The 20,209-nt window shown below is 40.8% G+C and overlaps 1 protein-coding gene and 1 long non-coding RNA gene across 2 annotated transcripts in view; both read left to right on the forward strand.

Moving 5' to 3' along the window:
• Pcsk2 (proprotein convertase subtilisin/kexin type 2) overlaps positions 1 to 20,209 on the forward strand; it is a 248,531-nt gene that overhangs the window by 68,424 nt on the left and 159,898 nt on the right. The gene's annotated exons all lie outside the window — the stretch shown is intronic.
• LOC143441451 (uncharacterized) lies at positions 10,882 to 19,279 on the forward strand. Its single transcript, XR_013108851.1, has 2 exons — positions 10,882 to 11,279; positions 18,107 to 19,279. It is a non-coding gene; the product is annotated as an uncharacterized LOC143441451 (long non-coding RNA).

The following is a 20,209-nucleotide window of genomic DNA, read 5'->3' on the forward strand; positions in this document are numbered from 1 at the left end:
AGAAAGGGACTTTGTAACATTATCTGGCTCAGAGAAGAGTAGCTTCTATAGAGCAACAGCAGAAGCCGCAGAGCTGGAGCAGATCCAGTTGTTTCATGGGGTGCTCACTCTTTGGATGACCAGAAAAGGCAACCACAGAGGGTCTCCCCTCCCCAGCTGCTGGGGTTCAAATACCCCCTCCAACACTCCTGATGAAAGTCAATGGCCATTGCATCAGTGTTATGAATAATCAGGTTATAGGTGTAGAATGGAGAAGATACAGGAATACATAAGTTGCCAGGAAAGTAAGTTCCCAGTGAACAGATGAGTTCAGCCTGGTTCTTTCTGCCTTGGCATACTTGACTTATGTTGCACAATGCTTGGACAAAGCACAATCATTCTCTTTGCCTGTGCCATCTTCTTGGACCTCCTAGCTTCCAGAACTGTGAGTCAAGCAAATCTCTATTATTTATGTATCACTCAAGTCAGTGACATTCTGTTACAGGAGCAGAACATAGGCTAAACTACCCACTTGATCACCAATGACATTATGCTTGGTATTATAGGGTGAACTGTGTCCCCACAAAAAAAATGCATATGTTGGGGACTGGAGAGATGGCTCAGTGGTTAAAAGCCCTCTTAACTGTTCTTCCAGAGGATCCATATTCAACTCCCAGCACCCACACGGCAGCTGACAACTGTCTGTAACTTCAATATCTGACACTCTCACACAAACACACATGCAGGCAAAATGCATATAAAACTAAAAATAAATAAATTAAAATGCTTATGTTGAAGTCCCAACTCCCACTACCTCTGAAGATGAGTATATTTTGAGTAAGGGCCTTAAAAGAGATAATTAAGCTAAAATGAGATATTAATGGTAAGTCTCCGGTCCAATGTGACCAGTGACCTAATAAGAAGAGAAAATGTAGACCACACAAAGAGGAAGACCTTGTGAAGACATATGAGTAGAGACTCATCTACAAACAGAAGAGAGACCAGAGCAGAAACCCCTTGATTTGTGGCTTCAGCATCATAAGAAGAAAAAAAGAGAGAGAGAGAAAGAAAGTCTGCGTTTAAGCCACCCAGTCTATAGGACTTCAGCCTCAGCAAGCTCAACACACTTCATCTCCCTGAGTCACACTGGTTTAGTTGGTGATCCAGAAAGACTGCACAAAGTTATCCTCAAAAGCCACGAGAGAGAAAAAACTGAGTTTTTTTCTGTGCTATAGGATTGGATCCCAAAAGGAAATAAGGATAAAAGATGTTGCTACAGCCTACCTCATGCCTGCCAGGAAGCAGTTCCTCTTGTCCCACAGAGGCTCACAAGCAGAGTCCCAGGAGTGGCTAACAAATCCCCTGTCATCTTGGAAATAAACTTATGAAGTCATATTAGCTTTTGACTTTGCATAGCCAGAACCAAGGTGGAAGGGAAATGAGGACAGACTTGATCTTTTCAAAAGACCAGGTTGGTATTTAAGCTGAATCCTAAGGCAGAAAGTCCAGATACACGTTTGACGGTCTGTGGAATGCCTCCTTGTAAAAAACAAATATGCCTCCATTATTAAAACATATCGCTATGGCATTGATCAGCAACAGGCAATAGGCTGTAGGCATGTGGGGACAGAGGAATAAGAGAACCCCCCAAGCTTTTGTTCATTTTTGCTGTGAACATGAAATAATTCTTTAAAAGGAGGGAGTGTTAATTTTTTAAAACTAACAATTTTCAAAATTTTTAAATATCTCACTATTCAAAAAGTATCATTATATTTTTAAAGGCTTATCTTTGCGAGGCAAGACTTACCAAAGGAAAATAGTACCTGAGACATAGTCTATAAATGGTGTGACTAGTAATCGCCAAGACATGGACAAACTCTAAACGTCTGTTCATGAATGCGTTAAAAAGTAGAAATTCAAAAACATTGCTGTGTACATATACACAAGGATATCTTATCTCACCTTTAAAACAGATAATACTATCAAATACTGTGATGTGGATGTTTCATTGCACCCAGAGGACACTGTGCTAAAAGAAATAAGCCAGCCACCAAAAGACAGCTAGTGAAGGATCTCATATTGAACCTAAAAAAGCCAAACTCACAAGGAGAAAGAAGAAAGATGCCTCTGGGAGGTGGGGTTGGGCATCAGGAGTGGAGAACTGTTGTTTGAAAGGTGTGTGGGAGGCCCTCTACACAGTGTGGGGACTGTATAGATGCTGGACTGATGAGGTCCTGGCAATTGGGCTTATACTATATATAAAATATTTCGTTTCAGTTGCAACTCATTAAATTAGGAAAAAACAATAATTCTCCAAAGCTAACCCAACATTGCCAGTTAACCTTCTAGTGTTCTTTGTCTGCTTCTTATAAAGTTTTACAAACTGGCAACCTCCCATGAAATCCATGTTTGCTTTAGCTTCCATTGTGGCATGCATTGAAGATGTGTCGCCCACCACTGCATGGCAATGGTGTCACTTTCTTAACAATCGCCCTGTTTCAGGATGATGTCACTTCTAACTTTTCTTTAGTGAATGAGCCTAAAAACAAGTTCTCATTGCTACTTCTTAATGCAGCTCTGATTGTGTGTATAAGACAAATTCTTAGAAGACAAAGACAAATCACTGTGGTAATCTGTTTGACCATTTCTAGGATTTTGAACACATTTCTATCAACAAGATATTACAGTATTTCACATTCACCCACACGGCGGGCCAAAGATGGCATCATGTCTTAGTTTAATTTTCTTTGCATCTGGTTGATTTTACTGAAAGTGAATTTTGTCCCCATGTGTCCCCATCAGGTTTTCTTCTAGGATTAGAAAGCAATGACCTTGTATGGCTAACACTGGGTCTTCAGTATCCAGCATGGATATGCTTGGCACAACATAGTTCTTGAGGAAGGAACTGATGGAGGATTTGCCTCTTCTTGCTTTTTCCATCTTTTGGCAGAGTTTTTTTTTTTTCCCTTCAGGGCCTCTAATTCCCATTTTGTACCAAAGATATTAACTTTTCCCATATAAATACAATTCCTACAGAACACAGTCGGTTCCTGCGTCATTTAAATCTCTTTCAGTGCTCACAGGCATCACCCTACCTAGGTTTAAATTTCACCTGCAAGTGAATGTCCTTACATGGTCTACTCCTGTCCTGTCCTGTCCTGTCCTGTCCTGTCCTGTCCTGTCCTGTCCTGTCCTGACCCATCTCACTCCATTATGCCCCATCCTTTCCTTTCTCCTCAGTCTTCTCCTCCTTCAAAAAACAAACAAATATCTACCTATATTTTTCTTTTATTCTTGTATGCACTCAGTTCTAGATCTGATTCATTTTTAACTTATTTTGAAATGGACTTTTTTCATTAAGTCTGTTTTTTTTTTATTATAGAAAGAAAACTGTATAAAAATATATCTCTGGCTCAGTCCTTGAGGGAGAGAGGTAGAAAAAAATGTCTAAGTTTTTTTCTCTGTTTATACAAAACAAAGTCAATTAAAAAGCACCGCATGAGTTGACTTCAGATATACACTTAAGTGGTTAATCTCTTCAGTGCTTATTTCTCTGTATGGTGTGATTAAAGAATTTCTTTTCTGGTTAGTTAACTGGCTCAGAGGCACATGCTAACTGATTTATCATTCCCTGATCATTTGAATTTACCATGTACAAAGGGTTTTAAACAACATATTTGGGTGTAGTTTTCATTAAACTTATAGACATTGGAAGGGGCAAAGCAGAAACCCCAGCATGTTGGGCTGTCCCTTTGAATCACAATGAGTCCTGAATTATCTTATTCATACCTTTTGTCAGGAGACTTTTAGATGTCTCTCTGTTAGTATCTTACATAATCCCTGTGACTCTATTCCCAGACTCTCATAGTGGAGTTGCTATTGAAGATATTGTTGTTCTCAAGATTATTTCCCTAATACATGGGAAAGCTATGTAATCTGTTCTGCTCTCTCTCTCTCTCTCTCTCTCTCTCTCTCTCTCTCTCTCTCTCTCTCTCTCTCTCTCTGTGTGTGTGTGTGTGTGTGTGTGTGTGTGTGTGTGTGTGTGTACAGAGGTTGTGTTCTTGTACAGAGGTTGGATTCCTTCCTCCATCCCTCTCTGCCTTCCATTTTAAGACAGGGTCTTTCACTGGACCTGAAGCTCACCAATTGCCTAGGCCAGTTGGCCAGTGAGCCCGGATCCTCCTGTCTCTGAGATCACCAATTGCCTAGGCTGGCTGGCCAGTGAGCCCATGTCTCTGCCTACCATTGATTACAAATGCCTGATGTTATTCTTGGCTGTTTTTTACAGTGTTAGTAGGGACCCCAAGCCCAATCCTCAAGCTTGTGCAAGCACTTTACCCACTGAGGCATCTCCCCGACCTAACTATATAATTTTAAATGTCAATTTTATTATATCCTGCTGAGCTGCCATTAATTACAACAGGCCATTAAGCACATACACTTTCAAGGGAGAAACTCAGAAGCAGTATAAATGATCACTTGACATATCTTCTGTAATATTCATATCACATGCATTTTTCTTGCTATAGTTTTGACTACAGCCTCAAGAGAAAAAGAACAGTAGCCATCAGAGGGAGCAGCCGTTCCTTGTGTGATTTTCCTGAGTGCCTCTGTTTTGTTCTTGTGTTTGATTTCTAATAAAACACCATTTATCATGTTTTGAAAGGTTTTTATGTTTGACTATTTATCAAAAACGGAAACACTGTCACATACATCATCTGTGCTACATGATCACATATGGCTTTGTCCTTTTAAACCATCAATGTAGTGAAGCATATTACACTGTTAGGTGTCCCTATATGAAAATGGTTCCCAAGTTACTGGATTAAATCTTATGTTTGTGAGATTATTTTTTGTTATCCTTACATTTGGTTTAATCAGGTTTTTATTTACAAGTTTAAGACTTTGGGTCTGGTTAATGCCAAGGTGTTTTTCTTTTTTTTTTTTAATTTGCATGTTTTAAAAATAAAGTTTATTTTTAAAACTATATTCTTGAGAGGTTTTTGTTTTAGTATCGTTTTTGTCAGAATTTATCTCAGGAGTGAAACAGGAATGGAAACATTCTGCAGCTCCGGATGCCTCTCAGCATCTTAAACAGAAAAAAAAAAAAAAAAAAAAACCAGACAGCGCAGAGAGACCTTTTTAAATGAGCTGGGCAAGGGCAGGGGACATAGCTCACCTGCAGAGTGCTTGCTTACCTAGCAGACTTGAGGCCCTCGGCTCAATCTCCCAACACCCAATAAATAAACAAATAGCTAAGACACTTGGGTTTTCCTCTGGAAGCTGGCCTTCACCTCTCCTGACTTCCAAGCATGCTGACTGCTCAAGATGCTCCCGCTGCTTGGTCCAGCTCTGTTCCTTTCTCTAGTCTTTACAGACTTCATATTCATCTCTCTGGTCAAATTTGTTGCCGCAAATCTGTATTTCGTGGCTTTCGTTATTGAAAAACCCCTTCTTTATCTATAACTACGGCATTCACGGCTGATAAAGTATAAATCTCATTTTTCTTTTTCCTTGTTTTTGTCCTAAGAGGCTTGTCTATTAAACTGGGCCATCCAGAGCACCAAAAGTTGGTTTCTTAATCGACACCACACTTTGTAGTGAGAAAAGATTTTCTTTCCTTTTTTTCTTGTATCATAGTAATGTCATTTCCTTGCTGTCTTTGAATTGTTATTTTTTATTTCTTGGGTTAACAGTGTGTTATTTCACGTGTAATAGAAGCTACTTATATCTTATTAACATATGGCATTTGATTTAAAATGTCTTCTTTGAATCAAGATTCAGATTCATGTCCCAGGCTTTAAAATAAGAGCTTCCATTTTTATTCCTTTCTAAGTAGTCTGTGGTTATTTTTTTTAAAATGGGTTTTCAAAGAAAATGCATGGCTTCTGCTACCCAGTTGCACTGTTTCCTAGAGAATTTTTTAAAGCCTGCATCTTTTATGTGCAGGTACATTGTCTGCCCTTCTTGCCCAGCCTGTTACTCAAAGAACAGTCTGCTCTTATTGATGCCCTGCCAATTTCTCCTTTCACCTCCAAGAGCTGTTGCTGTGTGTGTTCTGAAGTTGTTGCTTGTATAGGTGATGGTTACTTACAGATTTGTAGGAGCCAGATTTCTTCAGTGCATATTCCTTTAAACAATATGAAATGTTTCTGTATCTCCTCAGGGCCCTTCCCTGTGTCTCTCCTGACACCAGCACCACCAGAACTGTCTGAGCTCTCGCATTTGTTCCCAGAATCCTTCCTCTTGCTGCTCTATCCTACTAGTGACAGATTTTGCTTTTGTTTATCTAAGGGGAGGACATTTGCTTTTGTGGGGACACCTCAGGCCTTCACATTGGTTCTGTCCACACACAGTGTTCACCTGACACTTCCCTTTGTGTTAGTCTTACGTAAGACCTCCATGTTCTTTAGGTGCCTTTCCTTTCCCCTTTCTGGGTTCCTTGCTGGGATAAGTAACGTTATTTCAACCTCCCCTCACATACAAAGGTCAAATGGCTTCAAATTGAATTCAGTAGCAGCAGTCTACTTCCCTGTCAGCCTGCAGACTGCATTCCATTTTCTCCTGACATGGTGCTTCCGAGGAATAGCCAGCCCTGGAGATACCCCATTTGGTTCCCCCTCCATTGAACTTTCTAGATAACAGTGAGGACCCTTTCCAGCACCTCATGCATGCTAGGCTATATGAATAACTCTATTCCTAGCCTTCCTTTTATGTTTTAGTTGTAGAGAAAGTCTCGCTAAGTTTTCCAGATTGGTTTTGAACTTGGGATCCCCCTGCCTCAGCCTGAGTTTGTAGCCCTGGGCCCCCAGCTGTGGCCCTCCCTTCCCTTATGATGTATTTTTTTTTCTTCTCTAGAAGCTTATAGCACTTTTTCTTTCTCCTAGAATTTCAGAAATGATTTCACATTTTTAGTAATGTTAATTGTCAGTAAGGATGCCCAACCTAAAGACCAAAATGTTTCAGCAAATTGAAAATGTTTTGTGTATTTTCCTCTATCTCCTGTGGTCTGTCCTCCTTCTTACACTCTTCTTATAAAGCTACAAGACACTCCAGACCTCATCTCCATTCCTCTGAGCTTTCTTCCGTTTTTATCTTTCTCTTTCCTTGCCTTGTTAGGGAAGCTTGCTATACTCATCTTTCTACCTATTAATCTAGTTCTTAACAGTGTATTTTATTACAAAATTAAATGTAGGATACCAGTGTTTGTCTTCTTTTGACTACTTTAATGAAATACATAAGATAATCAGCTTAAGATGAAGAGACATTTATTTTGTCTCATAGTTTCCAAGATGTCAGTCCATGGACTCTTGGTTGTGCTGCCTTAGGCCTATGACGTGGTGATGGCTTGGTTGAAGAAGCCTGCTTACCTTACGGTATCCAGAAAGCAAAAGAAACAGAAAGAAACTAGGGTCCCAAGCTCCCCTTCAGGAGTGTTCTTCCAGCAACCTAACTTCCTCCCACTAGACCCCCTCCTCCTCCAGTTTCCACCATGGCCCAGGAGTGCCACAGGTTGGAGACCAAGCCAGTGACACATGGCTTTGGAGGGACATTGACAGTCCAAACTGAAATATTTACTGTGAGTCTTTTCCCTGTGTGTTTCTTGCCTCATAGCATGATGGAAATATAGCCCTCAAATTTCACTGATAATATCCAATGTCATGAAAATCTTCTCCTGATCATTCAATGGCTTCTGTGAGGTCCACACAGGTGCCATCAGGAGTTCAAGATGTCAAACTTGTCTTTAATGAGTGTGTATGCTCACACAGGGAACCCAGGCTTCAACATGCACAGCTATTGCTAGCACTGTTTGGGCAGACTCTGGATGCTAACCCAGGCTGTGACTGCAGGGCCTGCAGCACACCACCACAACACGTTACCACCGTTTATTCTTCTGCTCATTTTAGTATTGTTTCAATCCAACTGTTTTTATCCACAGCTATATCCATAATTCTTCTGATATCTACCTAATTTCCATGAATAAAAATTAAAATACATCCATAATGATAAATGTGGCTACATCATGCCCCTCCCCAAGCCAGGTGAGATGGTACCACCAAAGATCCTGTCCCAGGACAACACAGGCATGAACTAAAAGCCATGCCAGCCCCTCAGGACCTGCTGCCTGTCTAGTTCACTGCTCCAGCTTCTGAGGCTGGGAGACAGAAATGTGCCTGCTAAGAACAACAGAAAGGCTATGGCTTAGTTGCTTTTCTATTGCTGTGACAAAGTACCATGGCCAAGAAAAGTTATTTTAAAAAAGCATTTAATGGGGGCTTATTATTTCAGAGGGTGAGTCTATGACCATCATGGCAGAGTGCATGGCAAATAGGCAGGCATGGAGCTAGAGCAGTAGCTGAGAGCTCACATTTGATCCACAGACACCAGGCAGAGAGAGGGAAAGCTAACAAGGAATGATGTGGGCTTTAGAAACCTCAAAGCACACCTCCAATAACACATGTCCTCCAACAAGGCCACACCTCCCAATCCTTCCCAAACAGTCCCACCAGCTGGGACCAAGCATTCATATAGGAGTCTCTGGGGGGCTATTCTCATTCAAACCACCACAGGCTGCTTGAGTGAATCAGGTTCTCTGGAGGAGAGACCTAGCACAATAAAAGCAAGTGCTAGGGGCTTTGAGCAGGAACCAGATGACTCCGGAAGCTCTCTGACTCCTTTCAAAAGTGTGAGATGATCAACTATATCAAATGTAAGTCTCAGGCTCATTTTTAGCTAGAACTACAAAAATGAAATGGAAAAATAGAGACTAAGTAGAGGGAGCCTACAAATGACCTTTGACACACGTCTAACACTGACCTGGTGGAACTGCTCATAGATTTTAGGCTTCAATCTGCTCACCCTGACACCATCTGTTCATATCTTCCAAGAGTTCTCCCAGCCCAGTCTGTGCAGGAGTAAACTTGCAGGTTTCTAGCACAGCTACAGATGTTTTTTTTAATGTACATGCCTCTGCTATTTCAATAGGATTTGAGGTAGAGAGAAGAGAGGGCATCAGAGCTCAAATCATCTCCTTGAGAAATGAATCACGTATCTCTGACAGGCTTGTGCTAAGGCTGCTGTTTAAATTGGTAGATATAATTGTATATGTTTATCATTTACAACTCAATATTTAGAGGTAAGCAACCATTTGTGGCACATGATACTTACCAGGATTTGGACCTTGGCAGGGGAAACTGGGGACACATTTGTGAATGGTGATATTTATTTGTGAATGGTGAAATACTATTTAGTCTATTTAGTCTATTAAGAAATCTACTTAAATATATAAATACAAAGGGGACCAGTTTGGTCTCGTTTACACTCCAGGTGTGATAATCTTCCATCAGCAATTGGTCAAACATTACATAGCAAATGCAGAATCTTTGGAAGCAAGGAGTCAGATATCTTAAAACGTGCACTAGCTTGTTAGGAGCTCTGGTACAGACAACTTGAAAACAGAAGTGAAATCTTACACTTTAGGACTGAAGAAATGTCACCAAAATGTCCTTCCCACACTTTCTCTTGCTGATTAAAAAAAATATATATAGTAACATTTTTAAAATATGTACACCTAAAATCTACTCTTAGCAACCCAACGGCACTATCTGTTGTCATTAAAAACAGTTACCTTGTCGTACAGTAAGTAGTTCTATTGAATAGGTTAATACTACCACCCTTGCTCTTGTGTGTGTGTGTGTGTGTGTGTGTGTGTGTGTAGTATATATAGCATATGTGAGTGTGCATGCCTATGCATGCACGTGAAGGCCACAGGAGGATGTCAGAGGGCTAGTTTATCACTTTTTTGTCCTTTCTCAGAGATAGGCTCTTTAGCAGAATCTAAAGTTCACCATTTTTTTTTTGTTTTAATTTGTTTTTATGGCTACATTGGCATTCAGCAAGCCTGGGCAAACTTCCTGCACCCTTACACATACCTAAAGATGGGGTTACAGGCACATGTGAGTGTGTCAGGCCTTTTATGTGGGTACAGGGATCAAACCTTGGGTCTTTATGCGTACACAGCAGACTTTCTCACAGCATCATCTCCAGGCTCCGTCTCCTCAATCTTAAGGCTTTTAACTGTCATTTATTCTTAGACTGGCTATAAAGTGATTTAAAATAATTTTTCTTTAATCAGACCCTTTGCTGAAGACAAAACTGTGCTTTCAAAGCTCCTGGTGCTAGCACATATCTTCTTAATGCCCTTGTGGACAGCTCCTTGGTAGCAGATAGCTTCAGTCAATCATCCACCCTTCTCCTCGTGAGAAGACTTTGCTGGTAGATGTTTTTCTCTGTTGGTTTGCACATTTGAACCCCTGTTTGCTAATTGCCTGTCCTTATCTTATTTGTTCTCCTCTCTAAAATATCGCGTTTGCTATGGATTGTCTTCGTGTCTATTGTACATCCTACAGTCTATACTGTTTAAGACAGCATAAATACCTTAGCTAATTTACAACGCCTGATTTCCTTTTTGCATAATCTCTTCCATGTTTTCTATCATTTTTTACCTCTCCACCTTAAGGTTAAATAGTTTCTTAATTATATCAAATTGTATTTTGACCCGTGATCATTTTAATCCATCAGGATTTGTTTTGGTCTGTGTTACAAAACACCCTTTTCTCAACACAAAGGCTGCTTTCTAGAGTTGATGTCCTATTTCATTAAGCCTTTTTTGTACTAGTCTTTCTGTGAGTTTCAACTGTATTGTAACAACCATCTTACTACCTTTCCTTGTTCATTTACTCTCTCAGAAGAGCTCTGGAGCAACGTTATCCTGTTTCAAAACTCAATCTCTTGGGGCTTCTGATTGGAATTGCATCCAATTTCCTGACACAGAAGGAGTTACTATGGTGCTAGGTACCAGTAAACACTCTTCTCAGCTTCTTTCCTTCTACAACACTCATAACCTCCTCTTATGTATGTAAGGACATTCTGGAATGATTTCTCAAATCCACCTCTCCCTCACTAATCCAGTTTTCCTTATAATTTAACATTCTTCTGGAATGGCAGTTTTAAGCTTCATAATTCTATGTTCTTTCTTAGTCCTCCCTCACATCACAGCGCCTTCTCTGGGGAACGCTCAGCCCTGCTCATAGATCTCACTGGAGACAAGACAAACATTCACTCCTCCTCCTCCTGTTCTTAGCTCTAAGTCTATTTTTGTGTACAGCATCAGCTCTCTGACTCTTTGGAACAACAACCTGGTCTTCTCAGTGTCTAGGCTGCCTCTGTTTTTCCCTCACGGGCAATCCAGGGATACTTCATCCTTCCTGCCTACTTCAGGCCCAGAGAAGGAAAAACAGGTGAGAATCTGATTCGTTCTGGGTTGATATTGCCTGTACAGAAGCCAGGGGGAACACTCAAACAACTGAGGCATGCCTATTTCCTTCCTCCTGGATTAGCCCATCCAGGGTCCTTGTGGTCCATTGCCTACACTTGCCCTCGTTAGACCTCCACAACCCCATCTCCCCAGCATAGCCATCTGTGCCTGGCCATAGTCAAGTGTCTGTGCAGCAGTGGGCACCTGCTTCTAGGTGATATTGATAAGATTAAGATGAATCTCCCCAAGGCCTGGCCAGCTTAGTGAGGGCATGCCCACTCTCTGGGAAGGGTCCTGGCTATCTGCAGGGTGTGGAAGAAACATGATTGTAAGTAAGGCACACAGCCCTTTTCCAGGTAAGAAGCAGGGATCTCCTTCTCTGTGCCATGTACTCGTTCCCACAAACATCCAGAAGCGGGGGGGTGAGGGGGGGTGGGTTTCAACAGTGGACACTCCATGCCCAAGGTGTTAGGAGAAAGTCGGACTTTGTGCCTCATTTGTTACAGATAATTTTCCTTTCCTCATTTCTCATTTTTCACTTTTATGTTATTTCATTTAATAACTAATATGAGAGTTTTTAAACAAAATTCATAGTAATACAACAAATACTGAATTTACCTAAATACAGGTTAAGTGCCTACCAGAATTATTCTCAGAAAGGCATAAGTCGCCTCAGAAGGAGGCCTCCCAGCAGCCTCTTAGACTGCCACATACTCTCTAGATTGTGGAACTCTAGCTCTGTATGGGAAAGACACAAGGTCCTAGAACATCCTTCATCAATGCCACTTTGGAACTGTAGAAGTGACCCAGCAGAGTAAGTAAAGGACTCCGGGAAACTTAACAAAGGCATCATTAGTAGCATTTTGGACAAGCCCCCCTCTCTTGTGAAGAGTATGTTGTAAACAAGCCTTTAGAAATCAGTGTAAAAGCAGGGCTCTCAGCATGCAGGCCTGACCTAGAGGGAAAGGAAAACAGGAAAGCCATAGGGTGTTAGGAACTGGGGAATAGGAACTGAAGACTTCAAATTTCTAACACTGGCAACAGACATGGACTTAAAGCATGCTGAGTCTTGAATAACTTACTGTGTCCTTATGAAAATTAATTTATTTGCTCACACAGCTGAAAAAAAATGCATCTGCAAAAGGATGGTTTCAAGCCACGGCCTTTTTACTCCATGATTTCTTATGTTTTTGAGGAGTCAGTTGCTAGGGTCGGGGAGCACACTGCATGGGATTTGACAATGATAAAAACTATACCCAGTGTTTATGTCCTTTTGCAATTGTACATTTATTTGTGTAATTATTTGGTCAGTGCAGATTACACCTAATTGATTCCATGATGATACGGATGCTGGATTTCCCTTCAATATATCCCTATAACAGCATTCTGGAATGGGCTAAGCACTCAATAAATATTTGTTTAGTGAATAGGGATAACAGTTACTAGTTTATAAGCAGTAGAATCTTCTGATAGTATACACAGGGGCTACTGTAGGAACATTGGGCTAGCTTTATCTACTTCAGATAGTTTCCATGGAAGCTTTACTGTGTGCTTGCATACTTCAGCCAACTTACACATCTTTTTATAAAAGGGCTGTAAATTCAGTGTTGTCCAGACTTAGTCATTGCTTCAGAGATTTAAGCATCTCAACCCTTGATCTCAGGACCATATACCTACCAAGACACTCCATGACTGTTTCCCTAGTCACAAAGTACAGATTATAACAGTATTTATCATACTATGAGAGAGTCAAGTGAGCACTAAATGAGACATATGTGAAACACTTGAAATAGAGCCTGGTGCACAGCATTCAATAAAACATAGCTGTTATGATCACTATCACCCATGCTACTGACAACAAACAGCAAAAGTTTTAAGAGAGAGAGAGAGAGAGAGAGAGAGAGAGAGAGAGAGAGAGAGAGAATGAGAACAGTGGGAATAGAAGCTGCAGTGTCCAAGAATTACAACAACGGTGTGAGCAGTAATAATTATTTCTACTCTGTCCTGGATACCTGCTGTGTGTTGTTCTGCAGTGTCTGTTTCTGCAAGTCAAGTGTCATAGCCCATCTGGGTGTGCCAGAGCTCCACTCAGACCCCTGCCACCTCAATCTTCTTTCAAAATCCCAGTCATCGCCTTCCTGCTTATTCCTGGTACTGTTTTTGGCTTCCTATTGGTAGATTTCCAAGTTTCTAAGAGTGAGTACAGTTTCTGCTCCATTGAAAACTAATTATATCAAAGCAGCACTCTCCAAAATGTTCCTATTAATATATAGAAACAATAGTCAGGAGAACGATCTTATGCTCCAGGAGTTTAGGGACTGCTTTTATAAACAACACTAAGCAGATGTCTGTATCCCAAGACTATTTGGCATTTTAAGCAGAAACGGTTGCATTACATTTCTGTAATGGAAAGAAAGAAAGAAAGAAAGAAAGAAAGAAAGAAAGAAAGAAAGAAAGAAAGAAAGAAGAAAGAAAGAGGTATAAGGTAAACTGTTTGCAACAAGAAAATGTCTCTGGTCCCCTGGCGCCTCTAAATGAGTTTCCTGAGAGAATGGGTGGAGAAGAGAAGCATGTACCTGTGGCAGGACAACACTGGCTTCCTGACCTTGGCCTCCCAACCTCAGCTTAGCCATGTCCCAGCCATACGATTTAAATTGCTCATTTAATTCTTTGCTTTAAATTCTGATTCACCTGTAATAATTGTAAATATTTGCACACATTGTTGTTCACACATAAACAGAGTATACTGGTCAAATCAAGGGCTCTCCATCTACTCATTTCTTTATATAGAAAGTCTTTGGGCTCCCCTCTTCTCTATTAACATTAGAACATATCCCCAGCTGCTACCATCACTACCACCGCTACCATCACCATCATCAACAACTGTACCATCACCACCACCATCACCACAACTACCATCACCAGTACCACCTTACCACCACAACCACCATCAAAAACAATACCACCATCACCATTACTACCACCATCACAATACTTGGCTGGAACCTAGAACCTCACACATTCTGAGAAAACATTCCACTGTTGATCTATAACTCCAGCCCTCTTTTGACTTTTTTTTTTTTTTTTTTTTTTTTTTTTTTTTTTTTTTTGAGATTGGTATTGTGCTGTTGCCCAGGCTGGCCTTGCATTCATGCTGCAGCAGAGGGTGGCTTTGAATATGTGACCTTTCTGAAAAAGCTCCCTTAGCAGCTAGAATTACAAAGCAGCTGGAATTATGGGCCTGCATCCCTACTATAGAACTTTGGCCTTATCTCCTCTCCTGAGTCCTTCCCAGTTTGTAGACGTCACAACTCCACATTCAGATTAATGTTTATCTCCCACAGATGAGAGAACACGCAGTTTCTACAGCTTTAAACTGGGAATAAAACTAGCTCCTTCCAAGGGTCATTGTGAAAATTTAATTTAAAAACATTAGAAGCATGAAATCCAGACAGTATGATTTCAGGAAATAAAGCTAAAACATAAAAATGAACACAGGCCACTAATGTATTTTTTTTTCCTATTTTGTTTCTTTGTTAGCCTATTTTATTCGTTATGCCATTTAACATGACATCTCTAAGAGTAGACCATCATTAAGGCTCTGTTAAATAAATAAATAAACAAGAAGCGTTATTAAATTTCTAAATGGGTAATTAATCAAACCATAGCTGGGTTAGCACTGGGCCATGTATGCAAACACTGGGAAGAATAGCGCTGTGATTAAGTTGAGCAGGATGCATTTTGTCCTTGCTAGGCATTCTTTCTGTGAATGCCACCATCTTTTCTGCAACTGTGTTACTCCCAGAATGAGGGCAGAATTTGCATGAGCTGTGTTTTGGTACCAAGTACTGAATGTATTAAGATAGACTGTTTGAATAGGGCTTTCTAACACAGTCATGTGGGCAAATGCAGTCCTATCTCCCTCCACCCAGACAATTGGCAGTGCAATCTGTACAATGGCTGTGAGAATAACTTTGGCTCCTTGAGTGTGTGCTGGTGGTTTGTAAGGAAGTTGTTATGCTATGATGATTTTTTTTGTCTGGTTCATCACTGACAGTGAGCATGTGAGTGTGGAAAGGAAATTCACACAAATAAGGCCTCTGGCAAGGGAGCCCACATGCGGGCTGAGAGCAAGTGCAGCACTTACCCAAAGAGAACCATTTGAGTCCGTTAACAATGGATGACCCAAGCATGAGATAACTTGGTCTATCTTTGCTTTAAGTTTGGATGGGTAATGAAATAGTGTTCCTCTCCCATCTCTCCAGCACACCAGGAACACCCAGGCAACTCCCTCCTCCCTCCACTTCCTGTTATTACTCCATATGCTTTAACTATTGGATTTATTAATAGAAACATGTTTTTAGTGATTCCAGAATCTTTATGCCCTATATAAAGAGCTCATGATAACATAATGAAGTATGTAGAAACTCTTTCAGAGTTGATAGTACTCCTGAAGCAGTTAATGCTAGACCTATTTGTTACTATTTGTTAAGTTACTATTTGTTAAGTTACTACTTGTTAGTATTTGTCAAGTCATAACACAGAAGAAAAAACCCTCTTGAAAATATATTAGTATTTAGAAAAAGCTTTCAAATCCAAATATTATCTCTTTCCTTTAGGTACCTAATTTCGGAGGGAAGCAGTCTAGATGTGGTTGATGCATTCATCTTCCCACTGGAGAAGATGTGAGCAGCAAATTTGCTTTCACTTGCTGTCTAGCTAGGGCATCCTAGAAACGACAGCACCAGCCATGTTAAGTTGCAAAGTTATTCCATCTTTTCAATTATAATTCCCATTATCATGCAGAGTAATTTCAGTGACTTTAACTTATTTTGCTTGGCAAATTTGGGTAGAGTCTCTTGCTTAACACTGAGAATACGTTGTAGAATAAGGAACAGTCTCCAGCTGATAGCTTCTAAGGCTAATGGACAAGACTATCGCAGAAACACTTGTTATGAGCTCTGAAGATATAGGTGAAGAATAATTAATTCTCCCTGGTGACCAGAAAGAATTGGAGAGAGGAGATAAAGTGCCGCTGAGAGAGCCTTGAGGAATGGAGGGGAACATGTCCATGGCCATTCTCAAGTGAACAGCACTGTTAGGGGTCACTGGCCGTTCCACAAGATGATAAGCAGCGTGGTGTGGCCAAAATGGAATGGTAGATATGGTAGAAGCAGCCTAAGAGACAGCCAGGGCTAGACCACTAAAACCTCTGTAAGTACAGGAGGTAAAACTACCCCCGAGTTACATGTGGCTTCCACTGGATGGCACCAAGTTGAAAAGGGCCTCTTATCTCCTTGTCATTTCATTAAGTTCCCTGCCATGTCCCAGCAGTTGTCCAGGCCCAGGATGCAGCCAACTCCCTGATTTCATGGCACTAATAGTCTAATAATTAGGCAACGTAGTCGGTATCAAAAGAAAGCAATAAGTAGAAATGATGGAGAGATAACAGATGCTATGCAGAATGCTAGAGCTGCATGGTGTGGTGGACCATCACTAGGGGAGATGGCCGGGAAGGGTCTTTCCAGAGAGTCAACATTTAAACTAAAACCCGAATCTCCGAAAAAGATAGAAACATACAAAGCTCCAAGGAAAGACCAATGCAAACAGAAATCTCAAAGCCTCTTAACAAGAGCAAATCAGTCGTGTTTTAGGAGTAGAAAGGCCAGTGGCTCAAGTGTGGGGTTTTTGCTCATGTATTAGATAGGTACTGCTGTATAACAAACTATTCCAAAACATAATCACTTCAAACAATGATTTCTTTAGTCAACTCTTCTACACGGCAGTGATTTCAAATGAGCTCAGGTGAGTAGCTTCCTCGTGTATCTGTGGGCAGCTCTGAGTCACTTAGGCAATCTTATTGCTGATGTTAGCCAAAATCCTCAATATCTGGGGCACCTCAAATGAGATAATTCAGATCTCAGCTCTTCTGGTTGTGGACCTTCATCCTCCTGTAGGCTAGACCAACCTAGTAACAGAATAAGATCCCAGTCTTGGTGGGGATGGAGCGGAGGGAATCTCTTCAAAGCTAATGCTATAACAGGCACACCATTGCTTCTGGATTCCAGAATGCAGTTAACATCAAAGCAGGTGATCGGATCAGACCAAATTATAGGGAAGGAGATAAAACTCTGCCTTTCAATTGGAGAAGCTGAAAGGTCACATGGCAAAGGGGAATTATATAAATAATGGGTGACATATCCTGTCTATGTGTTTGGCAACCTCTGCTGCCTAACCCAAGGCCAGGTGTGAACTGGGTCAGTGGGAAGGTTCTCCACTGATAGGACCATGAACTAATTAATAGACCATGGTATCAAGGAGAAAGCAAAGACTGCAAAGGTGAGTAGGGGTAACAGATGAGACTCCATTCAGCCAAGGCAGTCTCCTCATCCTGGTCAGAAGAGTTAAGTGGGAAGCCGCAGTTGTATAGTCGTTCCCCTGATTACCATACAGGAGACTTCCCATCATCAACACTGTCCCCTTGATGACATTTGCCATGGCCATGTGATAACAAGCACAGACCTTGGATGCTGTAATAGAAGTTTGGTCCTTACCAAAAGGGTTAAAATGCTTTTGATAAATAAATAAACACGGTATTTCTTTTAAATACAGATTTTTATTATCTGATATCCCCAACCACTTAATAGTCTATTATTGAAATATAAATAATAATATCACAATGACACTGCTGAAAACTTGCCGTTTTCATCTTATCTTGATTGTTGAATTGCCAAAAACAAATGTTGCCAATCTATGAATTTACAAGCTCTGCATATTCAAACTTCTCCTTCATCTTTTTTTCTACTGAAGTATAAGTCTCAAAAGTGGACTGTTCCCTGACCACATAGTAACTTTCTGGAGCCCAAGACCTTGCTTCATTCATCTTTTGTGGCCAGGGGCTCACATACGCAGCACCTGCACCAAGTAGACCATAAAGAAATATTTATGGAAAAAATGAATAAAGTCTTGCTAAGAAAGAAGATGAAAAAAGATAAAAATAAAATCCATCGGAAAGGCGCATCAACGAGAGCAGCTTGAGGTGTTTGTGCCCTTTGAGACCCTCCAGTTTCACAACTGCCTGTTAATTGAACATCACAATGAAAGTACTTGGCCTTCAAGAACAGGTTGATTTCTATTCTGTAGTATAATGGATTTGGAGATTGTTCTGTTGAAAACAGCTAATGTTTTAATCCAATAAGTACTGACTAGGCACGTTCTAATTCCGTGGGGGTGGGGCAGATTATGTGAATGCAGTAATTTAGTTCCTGCCAATCCCGGATAAATATAGCCCAAATGTCTCATGGATCTGTTTTTATCTGAGAGTTTAAATGCCTGACCCTTGTTATCTCATTAAGATTAGCAGAGGGGGTGTGAGGCTATGCAATTTGACTGGCATTGTAAGCTGCTGGTCTCCCAAGGTGACCCAACATGTAGATGACTGAATCTCAAAGTGGGTGATTTATCATTTCATTCTGGGAGAGTGTGAAGAAGTTCTCCACTGTTAGGATGTATCTTGGACACGTTGACAGTGATGGACAGCCCTTTATTATACAGCATAAAACAGATATATAGGGCTGGGACAACAACCTACATCTTCTGGTCCTGGTATTTTGTTTCCAAAATCATGTACCCTTCAAGGAACCCAGACCTAAGAAAAAGAAGAGATTGGAAGTTTTTGTTGCTGCTGTTGTTGTTGTTGTTAGGATTTTTATTTGTTTTTGCTGTGGTGTTTGTTATGTTTTTATTTAACTGCACATAAAACAGCCACTCCAACCTGGATCTGGTGAGCTTGTGGAATACTGCTTTTTCTTTTTCTCTTCTATAACCAGCATATACCCTAAAAGGTTTTAGACCTAGCTCACTCCTAAGCTCTACAGGGACAGCATTTCTCCTTTTCTTCATGCAGCATGTGATCAGAGCAAGGCTTACTAAACAGGTGTGTCAGATCAATAAAAGATATTCCATTCTGTTTTTATTGCTCAACTGCTGTGGTCTGCAGTCTCTATTATTAAGAACTCTCTCCTGTGGCTGTAAACATGTCATTTTATCAAGGGTTGCTTAAAAAGCGGGGACACTGAAAGACAGCTTCTCATTTTTCAGGTTGAAAGACTAGATTTTAAGGACCTTGAAACTCAGAAATTGGAGCTGAGGAGGTGGCTCAGCAGTCAAAAGCATGTGATACTCTTGCAGAGGACCAGAGGGTTCAGGTCCCAGCACCCATGTCAGGGGATTCACATTTACCTGAATTTTTCTCTGACTTCTCTTGGCACCTATGGACACATGAATCACATACATACACTCACACAGACATACAAACATAGACAAACACACATTTAATAATATATCAGTGTTAAATCAATTAAAACCAAAACTCAGAAGTCACTTCTCTATTCTTTCCTAATTCTGCTGCCAAACCCAACTTTTGCAATAGTGTGAGAGCACCAACAGGGATGGGAGGAGCACCAACAGGGATGGGAGGAACACCAACAGGGATGGGAGGAGCATCAACAGGGATGGGAGGAGCACCAACAGGGATGGGAGGAGCACCAACAGGGATGGGAGGAGCACCAACAGGGATGGGAGGAGCACCAACAGGGATGAGAACCTAAGAGATTAAAATGTAGACCACTAATGTTCTCTGTTATCTCCTAAGAAATAAGCCCTCTTGGCTCTCAGACTGAGTGCCATTAACATGTTCATTTAAAACCATTTAATAATTTTAAATATGTTCCCAGCTCCATTACTCATTTGATCCATGTATCAGTGCTACCCAGTCAGCAGATCAAATATTAGAACATTTAATAAATGAGAATCTGAGGCAGGGAGTGTGCAAACAGATAACTCAAGGGCAAGCAGAAACTCTGAACACCACGAAGACAACTGCAACAACAACAGCAACAGAAAAAAAAAAAA

The sequence above is a fragment of the Arvicanthis niloticus genome, chromosome 2 (assembly GCF_011762505.2).
Source record: "Arvicanthis niloticus isolate mArvNil1 chromosome 2, mArvNil1.pat.X, whole genome shotgun sequence".
In the NCBI taxonomy this organism is placed as follows: Eukaryota; Metazoa; Chordata; class Mammalia; order Rodentia; family Muridae; genus Arvicanthis; species Arvicanthis niloticus.